This window comes from Pantherophis guttatus, chromosome 1 (assembly GCF_059756535.1).
Source record: "Pantherophis guttatus breed Tessera chromosome 1, ASM5975653v1, whole genome shotgun sequence".
Classification (NCBI taxonomy): Eukaryota; Metazoa; Chordata; class Lepidosauria; order Squamata; family Colubridae; genus Pantherophis; species Pantherophis guttatus.
This window is the reverse complement of record NC_142063.1, coordinates 95,532,898-95,547,767: the sequence shown is the minus strand read 5'-3', so window position 1 is coordinate 95,547,767 and position 14,870 is coordinate 95,532,898. Positions and strand designations below refer to the sequence as shown.

Sequence of the window (14,870 nt, the reverse complement as noted above, 5' to 3'; positions counted from 1 at the left end):
TTCCGTGTGTGTGTTTGCTTTACCCAGCTTCAGACAGACGGTTCCTGGAACGCTGAGAATAATATAAATACAATAAAGAATAAAAGTAATTAAAATCTAATGTATTTGGTATCCTCAACAAACACGCTGTGGGAAACCGGATGTGAAGCCAACTTTTGGGAATTAATTCAATAACCCATTATTAAGTAAATCTGGGCTTAATGTTGCCCTTGCCAATCCAGTGTCTCTAGATGTTGCCAATGGCTATACTGTTTCTAAAGTCCAGAACATCTAGAGTAGGGTTTCTCAGCTTTTTTTCTTCTATGTCCGACTTCCTATTTTTCTCCTGTGTCTCCCCACCCCACATCCAGACCCCATATAGAGTTGGGATAATAACTGCTGTGTTTTCTGGAATCAACAAGACAGTATTTTGAGGATAAGTATGTTGCTTTTCTGTGTCCCCCTTGGCATGGTCATTGCCACCTGTTTTATGTTTTTCACCTGTGCCCTGGGGTGAAATGCTCCCGATTCGGACCGGATTGCCCGATCCAGTAGCAATGGAAGCGGGTGGTTCGGAGAACCAGTAGCAAAAATCCCTGCCCCCCCGCCCCATGCCCAGCTGAGCTGCACAATCAGCAGAGGCTTTTTTTTTTTTTACTTTTAAAAGCTTTTTTTCTACAACCTCTTCGGCTGAAAAAATACTTTTAAAAGAAAAAAAAAGCCTCTGATGATCACGCGGCTCAGCTGGGATCATCAAAGGCTTTTAAAAGATAAAAACCCTTTTTTTCTTTTAAATGCCTCTGACGATTCAAGCTGAGTTGCCTGATCGGCAGAGACTTTTTTTTCTTTTAAATGCTTCTGACAATCAGGCAACTCAGCTTGGATCATCAGAGGCATTTTAAAAAAAATCCCTTTTTTTCTTTTAAATGCCTCTGACGATCCAAGCTGAATTGCCTGATCGTCAGAGGCATTTAAAAGAAAAAAAGTCTCTGCCGATCAGGCAACTCAGCTGGGATTGTCAGAGCCTTTTAAAAGCATTTTTTTACAACCTCTTCGCCGAAGAGGTTGTAGAAAAAATGGTTTTAAAAGTTAAAAAAAAAATTGGCCACGCCCACCCAGTCACATTACCCCCCCCTCAAGCCATGGCCACAGAACCAGTAGTAACAAATTTTAGATTTCACCACTGCCTGTGCCCCCCTTGAAATACCCTAGGGCCCTCAGGGTGCCCAGTGTCTCCCCTTAGTTCAGAACCACTAATCTAGAGTGCATATGTTGGGTAGCCAGATGTTTTCCTCCTCTCTGTCATTTTCCAATAGGAATGTATGGCATTTTTTACCCTTGGAGTAGTCTGCCTTTGGGTTTAAGACTTTCACTATCCCTCTTAATGTTCCAGATGTTGCTTAAAATGGAGTCTTTGGGAATACCTAGTTGGTGTTTTTTCTTTTTTAAAAAATCAATGTTTGCAATAGTGGCAAATATATGTAGCTCGGGTGTTGGATGAGTGTAAAAAGGAAAGGGACACTAAACTCTGCTGAAGATGTTACCTAGCGTGGTAACGAAACATTCAGAAACCAATCCACCAGCTCGGAGAATGAACCTTCACTCTCAAAAATCAATGTAATTGTTGTGTTTCATGTTTCTTACATTTTGGTTGCATTATCCATTTTTTTCTATTATTACCAAGTATGTATTGTTTGGCAGCGCATCTTGTTCTGCGGAGTGGCTGCAGTGTTAAAAATCATGGCTTTAGTTGACCTGAAATTGAATGATAAGGTACTCAGATTCCCATTCTGACCTTCCTGTAGTGTAGTTGTGAGGGTAAAATGGTGGATGAACCACAAGTGCCAATTTGAAAGGTAACTTGAATAACTTGCTCTGTTTGCCTAATGACATTATGAGAGTCAATTTGGTGTATTGGTTAAGGTGCTGGTCTGAAACCAGGACGTTCTGAGTTCTAATCCTCTGTTAGACATGAAAGCTGGCTGGGTGACTTTAAACCAGGGATAAAATCCAGCAGGTTCGGACAGGTTCTGGAGAACCAGTAGTGGAAATTTTGAGCAGTTTGGAGAACCGGTAGTGGAAATTTTGAGTAATTTGGAGAACCAGCAAATACCACCTCTGGCTGGCCCCAGAGTGGGGTGGAAATAGAGATTTTGCAATAGCCTTCCCCCAGGAGTGGGGAGGGAATATCCTTCCCCTGCCATGCCCATCAAGCCACGCCCACAGAACCGGTAGTAAAAAATTTGGATTTCACCACTGCTTCAAACCAGTTACTCACACTTGTTCAATCCAGCGTACCTCACAGCGTTGTTGCTGTGAGGAAAATAGGAGGTGAAGGCATTATGTACATGACCTGGAGTTGTTCAAAATACAGGCAGGAGAAATCTAATAATAAAATGAGGAGTAATGTAGAACTTTTAGCCTAGCTCAGAATCCAAGGAATCAGATATTTTGGCAAACACAAAATGGGGGACAAGTTAATGAAGCAATATATTCTGCTGAATGTGTCTGTGCAATAGAATAGGACAAATATTATTAGCAATAGTATTCTTGGGAAAAATTAACATGCTATTATGCATAGCATCTGTGAATTACCATTTCCATTAAGTGTGTAAGCTTTAGCTTTATTACTTTGAATGAAGGACAGCTCCTTGCTATTTTCAACGCCTACGCATGGTAATTTAACCCATATATAAAAAAACAGCTTGTATGAAAAGGTTAAAACCAATTCATGCACAGAAATTGAGAGTGACTTTAGTTGATTTCTCTGTGATCCCAGGGAAGAATAATGATCTAAATATATCTTATTGAGAGAGAATAAAAATGCACAGGTGGCTGAAGTCAGCCACTTATTTTTGCCAGCAGAGGCAAATGTACAAGTGTCACAGAAGCAGCTGCTGAATGTCATGAAGTAGACATACTTGAACTGGGCTTTTTTAATTACAGTGTTTTGACATACATTTAGTCTCCCTAGATTTGTCATAGACAAACTTAGTTTATAATGCAACAGTGGACATTTCTGATAGTCAGAAATTTAGCTGATATTTGAGGGCATTGGTGTAGATCAAGGGTGTCAAACTCGATTTCATTGAGGGCTGCATCAGGATTGTGTTTGATCTCGGGGGACTGGGGTGGGCATGGGCAAGGGGGGCATGGCCAGCTCGACGTCACTCGTTTCGGGGGTGCCTGTGGTGGCCCAAGCGCTCTGCCAGCGAAAACGGAGCTTGGGCAGAAGCACTGCAGGACGGTCCTTTGCGGTTTCGAAGGTGGCCCCATGGGCCAGATCTAAGCACCCTGCCGGTCGGATCTAGCCCCAGGCCTTGAGTTTGACACTGTTGGTGTAGATCTTCTGTAGATCTATTGGGAGCAAAACTGAAACTGAGCCTATATGCAAATGTATCTGAAAACTTATTTCTTTTCATTTCTTTAGCATTTTTAGACCACATCTTGAATGAAATTAAAATTCCATGTTATGCTTGTGGGTTTTTTTTTTTTTTTTTTTTTTATTTATTTATTTATTTATTTATTTATTTATTTGATTTGATTTGATTTGATTTCTATACCGCCCTACTCCTGAAAGACTCAGGGCGGTGCACAGCGAAACAATAAAACACATACATACAAAATTTAAAAGTAGAATTAAAATCAAATTGAATAGTTTTGGCCCAGACAAATTAAAAACACCAACTATTTAAAACCAATTTTAAAATTTGAATATATAAAATACTAAAAGATATTTAAAAAATTAAAAATCTTTTATAAAAGAGGGAGAAAATTGGTTGCAAGAATGGTTAGAAGACCATATAAAGAGTGTTATTAGTTCAACAGTAGCATTATTAGACAGTACGAGGATTGTGTGTTTAATAAGGAGACAGATTTTCCTTTGCTGTTGAAAATGGAAACTGGAAACTGGAATTAAAAGCAGTGTCAGCATGTACAGTGGTTTTTAGGTCACTCAGCAAAATTAAAAACAACAAAATAAGTTGGTGGCTGAATCCCTTTATTATCTTTCAAAATAGAATTTACTGTCATCATTAAATAAAGTTAGCAAAAAGCGTTATTTTTGTTCTGCAAGTATTTTGAACTGGCAGCCTACAATAATAAGATACCAGGTTTAAAAAGTTAAGGAAATGGTGGCAAATATGATTCAGTTTCACTGTCTTCAAAAAGCAGTCTAAAGTTAATTTATGATAATAGTTTCAAAATCACCTCAACTTCTTGTTTTTTCTAGGCCAAGGAATTCTGCAGATGCGAAGAAATCGTTCTGTGCTTCTTTGTATTTTCTGGCTAAACTTTGGTTCCTGGAGTGTAGTTCAACATAGATATACAGTATCTGGTTGTTCTTCAGAAGGCTCTAACTGGGGCAGGAAACTCTTATTAGCATGTATTTGGTTTATGATTAAAAATGATATAGTTTAACCTTTAAATACTATATTGTGCCCAAGTATAAAAAACTGGAGTCAATGTTTTCGTAGTATATTACTGCCCAGAGGTGGGTTTCAGCAGGTTCTAACCAGTTCTGGAGAACTGGTAGCAGAAATTTTGAGTAGTTTAGAGAACCAGTAAATACCACCTCTGACTGGCCCCGCCCCCATCTATTCTCTGCCTCCCGAGTCCCAGATGATCAGGCGGAAATGGGGATTTTGCAGTAACCTTCTCCTGGAGTTGGGTGGGAATGGAGATTTTACAGTATCCTTCCCCTGCCACGCCCACCAAGCCACGTCCACCAAGCCATGCCACGTCCACCAAGCCACGCCCACAGAACTGGTAGTAAAATTTTTTGAAACCCACCACTGTTACTGCCCCACTAATAAATTGATTTCAAGTACCCCATCCATGGAAAAATTCAACTATTGTCTTTGTATGACTTGTTTACTTTTATTGTAAACAGTGAGATTATTCAGCAAAAAATAAGAAATTTCACAGAACAATCCAGAACAATATTTAATGTGTTTTTTCTTCATTTATATTTTTTCTCTCTCTGTATACTGTATATCTACTTCCTATATGTGCTTACTCCATTCACTGCTACTTTCTTCCAATGCAATATGCTTTACATTTAGTCTTAAACTACTTTTGGATCCTAATGCTGAAATCAATGGGACATAGAAATTTAGAATAGAATAGAATAGAATAGAATAGAATAGAATAGAATAGAATAGAATAGAATAGAATAGAATAGAATAGAATAGAATAGAATAGAATAGAATAAACAGAGTTGGAAGGGAACTTGGAGGTCTTCTAGTCCAACCCCCTGCTTAGGCAGGAAACCCTACACCACGTCAGACAAATGGTTATCCAACGTCTTCTTAAAAATTTCCAGTGTTGGAGCATTCACAACTTCTGGAGGCAAGTTGTTGCACTTATTAATTGTTCTAACTGTCAGGAAATTTCTCCTTAGTTCTAAGTTGCTTCACTCCTTGATTAGTTTCCACCCATTGCTTCTTGTCCTACCTTCAGGTGCTTTGGAGAATAGCTTGACTCCCTCTTCTTTGTGGCAGCCCCTGAGGTATTGGAACACTGCTATCATGTCTCCCCTAGTCCTTCTTTTCATTAAACTAAATTGCTGACAATTGCTCTCTCTCTCTCCCCCTCCCCCTCCCTCCTTCCCTCCCTCCCTTGCATAAAGCAGTTTATGACATAATACAAAATGTCATGCAACACTTCCTGTACTGATGCTTGATTGTGCTGTACAGTTCAATATGAGCTGCTTTCAAGGCAGATACATCTCTGAACATATCCTAACTTTTCCAACAAAGGCAGTACATTAGAAGTTCCATATTGTCAAAGACCTTGAGAAATCTGGTGAGGAAATATCTCTGAAATGATGACCCAAAAAGGCACGGGTTATCTAGTTTCTTAACAAAACCGAAGGTTACATTTCAGTTGGCTGAATAGCTTTTGCTTAAGTTTAGGGTTTGATGTCCCTGCCCCTTACAAACCAAATTGAAAAAAAAAAAAACATAAACATGTACTACTGTGTTCAATGAAGCTTGTTCCCAACACACTACCATAAGATTGCAATAATAACCTATAAATCAAACTGTCAGGTTTTATTAATGAGCAGGGTGATTTTTTTTTTTTAAAAAAAAATTGTTTTGCATGTCAGTGTGTTTCATGATGGAATCTTCAGTTAGCGATAGCTCCTTGGAGGGTACACAACAGAAGATACAAATATAAAACTTCTCAGGTGGGAGAGTGGGGAACTAAGAAGCAAAGATGGGAATAATTTTTATAAAATGACCTGTTAGAAACAGACTGGACAAACGATAGCGGGAACTCAGTTCCTCCATCACTTATACTTCTGCAGAAGGAAAAACGGCCTGAAACTATAGGAAGTGCCTGGAACCTGGCCTTTCTTCTTTTCAAAGGAAAGATGCCCTTATACTCACAGCAGCAGCAGCGTGAGGCTTTTAGACGAGCTGATTCTCTTTGAGGAGTGTCTGGAAATGATCATATTGCTTCTAAAGAGAACTTGATAATATGCCAGGAAGGAAGCTTTGGAAAGAAGCGGCAGCATTTGCTCTGAGAGCGAGGAGGCGTTTTTCATGAACAAAGAGAGGAGGAACCCAAACCCTCAGTAACATCATACAAATCCTTTCAGTCATACAAAATAAATTTTACTGTAACTCTGAGCTTAAATGTACAGAGCCAAAATATGGCTTGCATAGAAGGCAGTACTCTGGATTTGCACAGAAAGTTATCACTCTATTCACTAAGTCTGCTTTACTATTACTATTAATCGTCTCATCATTCCTATCACCCATCTCCTCCAACTTACAATTGTATGGCTGTAATTTGTTGCTGTATCCTTACGATTTATATTGATCGTTTCCTAGTATGATTCAATTCCTTATTTGTACCCTATGACTATCATTAAGTGTTGTACCTTATGACTCTTGACGAATGTATCTTCTCTTTTTATGTATACTGAGAGCATATGCACCAAAGACAAATTCCTTGAGTGCCCAATCACACTTGGCCAATAAAGAATTCTATCTATCTATCTATCTATCTATCTATCTATCTATCTATCTATCTATCTATCTATCTATCTATCTATCTATCTATCATCTATCTATCTATCTATCTATCTATCTATCTATCTATCTATCTATCTATCTATCTATCTACTTTCACAATGAACCCTACACTTACCCATGTTTTCCCCAAAATAAGACCCTGTCTTTTTTTTTTGAACTCCGAAAAAAGTGCTTGGCCTTATTTTCGGGGAGGTCTTATTACCTTGGGGCGCATGGAGCAAGATGGGGCTCCTCTTGTCGTCTTACCTGATTTCCAGCTCTAACCCTAACCAGAGGAAATGGCGGCGACTGGCTGTGCATACGTTTAAATATTTTCAGGGAGGGTTTATTTTCAGGGGGAGCTTATTTTAGGGGAAACAGGGTATTACACCATTACTTTCTGCATAAGGCTATGCATATTTAATTGAAATCCAGTCAATATTCATGGGCTGTAGTCTTAAAAACCAGACTGTTAAGCAGAGCCATAGCTTTTACTAGTAGAGTTGTTATATTAATCTACTGATACAGAATCTTTTCAGCTTTGGATCCTGCAGCTTTTGTTTGCTCCATCTCCACTAAGACTTTCAAGATGGCTTGAATTATGCACCATAAAAGCTCAAAGGGTCCCCATGATAATATTTTTTTTAGGTCAAGTTAATAATTCATGGGTTGTATCTGTGTGAAAGCAGATACAGGGATTATCATGTACAATCTATAGTGCATCTGAGGACAAGAACTTCCTTTTAACAAATGTAATCATCTGATAAAAAGATGGTTGGTCACAAAGTGAATAAATATAAAGAAAGGGACTTTCTTACTAAAGTCTCTACTCAGATAGCATCTTAACTTATTGCCACATAGGACTGTCATATACTGGAGGAATTAACTGAATTTCACTCAGACTATTTATTTTAATTTCAGGAGGATTAAAGTTATGCTAGGCCTCCTAATTGTGACAATTGGGGATGATCCTAGGAGGGATGAGAAAATAATGTTAGGTGTGGATGCTCTGAGTATATACTTCTAATAGGAATCACCCAAGGTATCAAGGGTTAGGGCATGCCAGCTGCCCAACTAAAGCAAGCAGGCATCTGTATTGGGTAATAATGATATAGGAAAATACTATAGGTGGGCAATCATTTTAGTTACAACAGCAAGAGTGTTCTTTCATACTGTATTGGAAAAGAGCATGGGTTAGGGTCTTGTACCAGTCTTGTATTTGACCAAGAAAACTGCATGATAAAAATAAGAAATAATTGATGAACTTTCACATCAGATGGCACCTCTGAGGAAATGTTGAGGATCATTCCAAGTTCTAATGGTGTTTATAATGCAATTAGATTAATAACTTTGGGACGTCTATAGTTGCTGATGTTGCCATACAGAAAAACAAAATCTGAAGAGGAAGATGACGATTTATATGCTGCCCAACTCCTAATGACTCTGGGCAATTATAATTTAAAACAACAACAACATTAAAAACAGTTTCTTGGGGGGACTTTTAATCTTCCTTTCCTGCGGGCAGAAACTGAAGTGGTTGAGGAGTTCATTGCCACAATGATAGTCATGGATCTGGCCAATGTTGTCAAAGGTCTGATACATCATAGCTGTGACATTTTAGATCTGCTTTTCCTCTCAGTGTGATCTAGATGTAGGAAAAATTGCTTTTCTGTTTGCCTTGGAGTGTTCTGATGCTGCTACCTGCCTGCATGAGTTTTGTTTCTAGTCTGGTCTTCCTTGAAAGGTTGACAATACCTTGATCTGGGTGGCTAGGGCTTTGGATTGGATTGCAGCTATGCAGCCTTTCTCATTCTATTATCAATGGGTAAGGAAATCCTTTGAATGCCATTGGAGGACAATGAGTGATTCTGACTTGAGCGTAACATAGTGAGGTCTACATGGCAACAAGGATGGTAAAACATTTATACATTTCCATCTTTACTATGTCTGAATTTAATCATCCACTAGCCCTGTTTCACGTTATCTCGGGCCCCCTTTGAAAAGGGAGGAGCAAGAGGCTCCTTTATGGAAATGTGAGAGGAATATAACAACCATCTCAAATTGTCCTATTTTGGATATGATAATCATTAAAGAACCCAGCTCAAGGTAGAAGTCCTTACTGCTTTGAAAGTTGGAAAGAAAGAGAAAAAGGGGATGACTAGTAGCAAGGTGAATGTATTTTATTAAGGCAGTATTGCATGTACCTCTGGAGGACCTGAAGTGCCAGGTTGCAGCAAATCATCCTGGAAAGGATCTATCTACGTCACTTGATGGCAAATAATCAAATCAAAGTGGTCATTTTGCTGAACGTCACTTACACCGAAATTAACAACATCTCCTTTTGTTCCATTTAAAGCTGTGTTTAATTTTTTGATTTTCAAGTCTGAATTGTGCAGTTCCCCTGCAGAATGGATTATTATTTAGACACCCAGATAAAATTTTCAGAAAGAAATAGAAGATTCTGTCATTCAATCCCATATATTCTATTCTTGAGCATGGGTCAAAACCAGTGGTGGGTTGCCCCTGGTTCGCACCGGTTCTATAGAACCAGTAGTAAAACCGGCGGGAGGCTCCGCCCACCAACCCCGACGTCACCAAAACGCTTCTGAGTATGTGCAGAAGAGTGCGCGCATGGCCCTGCTGCGAACCAGTAGTAAAGGTAAGTAGAACCCACCCCTGGTCAAAACACATGTTATCGTTGTGGTAAATGTGTAAATTAAAACTGACACTTGTTAGAGTAAAAAAAAATCAAAATGAGTATAGACATCTTGATCAGAACAAGGCCCAATATATTGAATTTCTGTTTAAAAAAAACAACAAGTGAGTCAGCCTTATGCAATCTTGGATGATAGAAGTTATTTGGATGCATTCTGACCAAATTTCTTGTGTTTTGGAAAGAAGCAGCTTAATTCCAGAGAACAGATGGAGCAAAACACAATCTAATTCTCTCCAGTATCTTCAGAACCATTCCTGAAATTATCATTCTGGTTATTTGGTGGAGGTAACATGATGATAGTGATTTGAGAGCTTTTTGATTGGACTCAGAAGGTGATCCTGCAATAATCCTCAGTGCTCATTGTTCTATCTTGAGCTAAATTCTAAAGCAGCAGAAAAATTTTCTGATTCTCACTGTTGCCATTTAGTAATCTTCTAGATTTTTTGCATCCAAGCTCTGGTAGCCTTGACCAGTAGCAGAAGTTGAGAGTAATGAGGCAAATGTTAATATCAGGGCTCAGATAGATTATTTCAAAAATTGTGCCTGATGATCCAATATCTACTATATCCCATTAAGTTTTCAATGATCTGCCAGTTTGGATTGGAAAGTTGATGCTGCTTTGCTGTTAAAGAATAAGAATAAAATGTTTCTGTTTAACATGCAGCAAATAAGCTGCTTGATTTAAATGTGAAAGATACCATTATTCTTGTTGTATTGGTTAGAGTGAAGAATTTATTTCTTCCTGCATTCAGAGGTAGTATTAATGTATAGACAGATGTATAGACACATAACATGGCGAGAAACAGATTAGACATACAGTCTACACTAAACAGGAGACTAACCATCTGGATATATAAATGGATTCTCTACATTAATTAAAAACACTTCCAAAACGAACAGGCTTTCTAATGTTACTAACCAGAAAAAGCAATGTTTTATTAAACATCTTTTATGTAGTTATTTAGTCTCTCTCTCCCTCCCCCCTTAAAACAGCTTATGTAACTGAGAACATGGCTCTTTTTAAATGGAATACAAAAACCTTATTTGGGATATCTCTTTGTGTGTATGTTTGTGTGTGTATGGGGGGGCTTGTTATTTTAAGCAGGTACCGTGTTTCCCCAAAAATAAGACCCTGTCTTATATTTTTTGAACCCTTTTTGAACCCTGAAATAAGCGCTTGGCCTTATTTTCGGGGAGGTCTTATTATTTTGGGGCGTGTGGAGCAAGATGGGGCTCCTCTTGCCGTCTTACCTGATTTCCAGCTCTGTCTCCCTAACCCTAACCAGAGGAAATGGCGGGTGTTGTGATCACGGCAACCCGGCAACTGGGACGCTGCCAGCGGATTGGCTAGAGGGGTGTGGTTAACTTGCTGTGTTCTTATTGGTTAGTCCATTGACAGCTCGGGGTATAAAGAGCTGTCAATGCTGAAGTTGCCGTCCTGTTCTGTCTGTTCGTATCGTTGCTGTTGAGGTAAATAAACAGTTCTTGTTATGCAACCCCCGCCTCATTAATGTCTCAGCTAAGGACAGAATAGCGGGGACCGGCTGCGTATGTGGTTAAATATTTTCGGGGAGGGCTTATTTTCAGGGGAGGTCTTATTTTTGGGGAAACATGGTAGATCCTCCTCTAGGCAGCTGTGTGATAACTTAGCTACCAAGGGGGAAAAAAATCTTCCCCTCCATTTTAGAACACAGCTATGCTGATGCTGCACTAGTTGAGGTGACCTGATCTAAATCGTGCTCTTCCTAAATCATCAGCCTGTAGCAGAGGGGAGAAAATTCCAGCTCTTTAGATAGTATTAGACTATGGCCCCTGTTCTCTCTGACAGTGAGCCATGCTGGAAACCAACATCTCTGTTCAGCCATTGTTATTGATATTCATTTCCGTTTTATATGTTTGATGACTTTTAGGGCTTTTGCACGCCCATTTGTTTTTATTTCAACACGGAATATACGAAAGATATGATTTGAAAGTAATGGGTGTGAGTTCACTTTCGACAGCCTATAGGACTTTTGGAAAAGAGGCTGAATACCTGAGCAAGGAAATCCTACCTCCTAGACCTCTGCAGTCTAATACATCTCTCTTTCAAATGGAAGTGCAACTGAACTCAAAAGATTTCTTATGGATAAACTTAAACTTACGATTAAGCTTCACTACACTTCGTCAGACAAGGCATTACTAAGAAGAGTGGATAAATTATGACATGTGCATAGGCTGTCATCATGCAAATGACGCAATTACCTATTCATAGGATAATATCTAATGCAAATATATGATTGAGGATAATGATGTGCCATCAAGTTGTTTTCAACTCCTCACAGCCACATAGACTTCCTCCAAGATATCCCTGGTTTTTAGCTCTTCCAATGGTACACCTGTCTTCACTGTAGCTGAGCCTTTGCTGCTACTCATCCTCTTCTCTTCTTTCCTTTCACCTTTTCCAGCATGAGAGCCTTTTCCAGAGAGATAGATCTTCACATATATCTGAAGTAGAATAATTTGAGCCTGGTGATTGTGCCTCAAGTATGAATTCTGTATTGATTTGTTTGGTGATCCATCTATTTGTATTCTTGACTATTCCAGTGATTCAGGAGTCTTCTCCAACTTGATAATATAAAAGCATTAATACTCTTCCTATTCTGTTTCTTCTAAGTTCAACTTTCACTTCCATAGACTCTTCACAACGAATCCCATGGCTTCCCAGTTCTGATCTTTGTAGGTATAGTCATATCATCATGGCATTTGAATATATATTCCAAGGTCTTCATAGCTGGTCTAACAAATGTACAGTAATGTATTTCTTGACTGCTTGACTGCTTGCAAGACTGGGTGGGTGGGTAGGGAATTCAAATACTTATTTGCATGAGGATGTTATGATACAAGTGTCATCACTTGCCCCGCCCCCTTGTAATGGACTTCTAACTAGTAGAAAACATGGTTTTTCAATAGATGAGGCAGCAAATAATTTTTCATTTTATTGCAATTGGAAGAATCCAATAATAGCTGGTGCTTTGACTGCTTTATAATATCATGTTGCTTATAACTATATGATTCCACGAAGAGATTTTGTTATTATCAGACCATTAGCCCGGCAACCAAGCACAAAACTGAAAAAAGCTATTAGAACTGCAGTTTGAAATAAGGAAGAGAGCACAGAGCTAGTGCCAAAAGATTCAGAGAGCACATATCATTATGACCTATGAAATAGTAGTAATTTTGTAAACATTCATATATTGTTCCCATGATATGTTCTGTTTCCATAATCATTATGTTATGTTATCCTAGATACAGCACATGTCATAGAGGAGTAAGCTTCACTAAACACAGCAGGATTTACTTCCAAGTAAAATCGTATCAGATAGCATTGTTTTAATGAAACTAATCATTTCTACTAATATAAGGCAAGATTTGTTGTTCCATCAGAGAACATAATGTTCTTTTATATTGATGTGTGTGTGTGTTTATTGTTGGCTCTTTCAGCCTCATGAAGCTGCTTAGAATCATTTTGACAAACATTCAAACAAATAAATAAGAATTTCAGAATACACTGAAATATTCCTTTTTTCCCCTAAATGTCATTTTTTTCCCTAAATGCCATGCCCTGCTTCATTTTATTTCATTCTTATGCCTCTTTTCTTGGAGCCATTAAAATAATAATAATAATAATAATAATAATAATAATAATAATAATAATAATAATAATAGTAGTAGTAGTAGTAGTAGTAGTAGTAGTAGTAGTAGTAGTAGATGATATATTTTCCATTCTGAATTGATAACTCCTTGGGAATTTTGCCTTAATGAGGGTCTACAAATAGTAACAATAATTATGTTCTTAGATAATGCCCTGTCCTACATATACAGTAGTAGAGGCGGTGTGAGGAAATCAAGGGAGAGAGATGCTGAATTACGCATGGTAGCAATTCTAGATGTCAGATATAGATCTATATTGTACACTCTTCCTTTCCTTCAGGGTCTGAGGGAAGTTTACATACAGTTTTTTGCATGGCCCATCAATTGATGAGTTTTTATGGCTGAGGGTAGACTTGTGTCTAAGTCTATCCCACTACTAATCCAGCCACTAACTCTGATTACCAACTGGCCCAGTGGTGGGTTTCAACCGGTGTTACCACTACCAGTTCACTTCGCACACATGCTTTGTGGGCGATTTTGCTCTGTGCAAGCGCATTCCATTTCAGAACAGCTGAGGTGTGTCAATCCACTCTATCTAAGTGACTTTGAGTGAATAAAGGTAGTATAAAGGCATTTCAAATTTATGTTGGAAATCTGGTCAATATGAAGGGTCATTTTATGATTCTTGGTGGATTTGTAAAAAATCCAGAAATTTATACTCTGAAATACCCACAATGGAGGAATGGTTGGTGAAAGTAATGGAACTAGTTGAGATGGCAAAATTAACATATTAGCCTATATCAATGACTCAAAGTTCATTCTGGATTTTTTGCTGAAAAAAAGAGAAAAAACTTAAGATTTATGAATTTGAAGATTAGAAAGGGTAGCTATGGAAAGAAAGAAGTTATGATGTAACTTTAAGAGAAAGAGAGGGTAAAATATGAATGTATCTATAATTCTTGTCATGAGTATCAATTGTCTGCAGCATATTTATTGAATGGTAGTTCTGTTATGTTTGTGAATGTGAGGAACTTTTTTTATACAGGATTTTCATCAGTGTAGATAAAATCCAATTATAGGCCTATCTGCTCCATGGACTCCATCTATGTTGTAATGCATGCCTGTAATCAAGTTGGGATAGAAACAAATCCATTAAACATTGCTCCAAACTAGACACAAGCACCCATATATCCTTTCACCCAAAGCATTTCCCATGTCGCCCTGATATTGTTTTCTGAAGATTGTCATTTTGCATCCAAAATTATTGGATGGGAGAGGGGAATAGGTCGGCTTCTGACATCTCCAGTTAAAATGCATCTTATGTAGAGATACTAATAAGAAGTTCTAGACAAGACCCTGGAAAGCTGCTACTAAATGGAGTAAACACAACCTTATGATTTGTCCCTGTAAAAGAAGATTGAAGATTAGATAGGGTAGTTTATAGAAAGAAGAAAATTATGATGTAACCTGAAGGAGAGAGAGACAGACAGACAGAGTGAAAAAATAAAATATAAATGCCTTTA

At 38.2% G+C, this 14,870-nt stretch overlaps 1 long non-coding RNA gene across 1 annotated transcript; it reads right to left on the bottom strand.

Moving 5' to 3' along the window:
* Positions 1-3,964: 3,964 nt before the first annotated feature.
* On the bottom strand, positions 3,965-5,512 carry LOC132710622 (uncharacterized). The gene is made up of 2 exons (XR_009621304.2): positions 5,434-5,512; positions 3,965-4,337 (listed from the first exon to the last, which is right to left on the bottom strand). It is a non-coding gene; the product is annotated as an uncharacterized LOC132710622 (long non-coding RNA).
* Positions 5,513-14,870: the final 9,358 nt, after the last annotated feature.